General features: G+C 40.7%; 1 protein-coding gene across 1 annotated transcript in view; it reads left to right on the top strand.

The window, feature by feature from the left end:
- Plekhg1 (pleckstrin homology and RhoGEF domain containing G1) overlaps nt 1–1,535 on the top strand; it is a 161,861-nt gene that overhangs the window by 48,253 nt on the left and 112,073 nt on the right. The window lies entirely within an intron of this gene.

A 1,535-nucleotide genomic window follows, 5' to 3' on the forward strand; every position in this document is an offset into this window, starting at 1 on the left:
AACACAGGTGCACTTACACACATGCAGGCAACACACTCATACACATAAAATAAAAATAAATTTTTTTTAAAAAGCTATTTGTAGATAGGACTATCTCTTTATATATTGTCTATGAAATAGAAATCTTCATTGTATTTCAAAGAATTAAAATTACTTTTGAATCTCCAAGCAAGTATGAAAATTATGCTACAACCAATTAAAAATTCTTTGATTTTAATTCATCTTGGTAGTTTAGATATGTTTTATAATACACATATATGGGAGAGGCAGGGAGAGAACATGCTGCATTTGGCTGAAGATTGATTGGAAAGCAAGTAAGCATGTTCCTGTGAGAAGTACTTTTAACCATGTGAATACTTTTGAATACTTTCTAAGTTCTCTAGGAACTAAAATAGAATACACATGACAATTTGATTCAGAAAGAGTAGAGCGCATAGGTAGGAGAGATGGCTCAGTGGGTAAGGATGCTTGCAACACAATTTGTGACCTTTTGAGATGGCTCAGTGGGTAAGGATGCTTGCAACACAATTTGTGACCTGAGTTCAGTCCACAGAACCCACGTAAAGGTGAAAGAAGAGAACCAACTCCCCAGAGTCGTTCTCTGACCTCCACATGTATGCCGTGGCATGCCTGCTCCTCCCATGACCACCCTTCCCCAATAATAATAATACTTTGTTAAAGAGTAAAGACAGGTACAAACAATTTGTAAATTGCTGGCCTTAACAAACAACGACTCTAATAGTAGAACTGCAATTCATGATGCCCACAGACCTGCCATGTTGTGGGCAATGGAGGAAGTACTGGACTTGGACGTGGACTTGCTGCTCTCTAGCCTTGGGCAGGCTGTTTTAGCTCTCAGTGTCCTGGGAATCTTTGTGGGATAGCCTGGCATAGGGCAATTGACCTTGAGTAGAGATCTATGAGTTCGGACAGAGTGAGGTAGCTTCAAGGACACTCAACTGAGATGTGATGTGAGACTGGACCCCTGGAGGTTGGGGAGGTGGCACACTGTGACCCAGGATAAATTTCTCCTATTTCAGAATCTTGCCTAGGGCTGGTCCTGGGATGGGGAGCCCTTTTGCCAAGGCTCTGCTTGCTCATTGAGAATTCAGATGACCCCAACATGGCTTATGAGCTCTGTGTACAGCTGGAGGGGAGTTTGGCTTCTTCACCTATTGAGACATCTGTTTACCCTGGCCAGCCTCACTGGAGGGAGAGGATGCAGACAGTCCCCCACAGTGCAAAGGGAAGAGGCTGTGTTTTGTTTTCTAATACCAGAGCAGCTTTCTTATGAGGAAGAATAAAAAATGTCCCCACATCAGTACCTGCTTAGAAATGCAATTCTAGACCTCTTTTTGATAGACTTACCAAATGTGCTTCTCATGAGCATTCAAGTCATTTTGTTCTTCTGTTTATTTTTTTTAATCTCTTTAGTATAGTTTCATGGGTGAAGACCAAATGTTGATGATGCATCAAACAAATTTAAATTTCTTTGGGTCTCAGTAATTGTAGTTTGATTATTATATCCACTTTTT

Source organism: Nannospalax galili, unplaced genomic scaffold, assembly GCF_000622305.1.
Source record: "Nannospalax galili isolate Female #2095 unplaced genomic scaffold, S.galili_v1.0 scaffold563, whole genome shotgun sequence".
Classification (NCBI taxonomy): Eukaryota; Metazoa; Chordata; class Mammalia; order Rodentia; family Spalacidae; genus Nannospalax; species Nannospalax galili.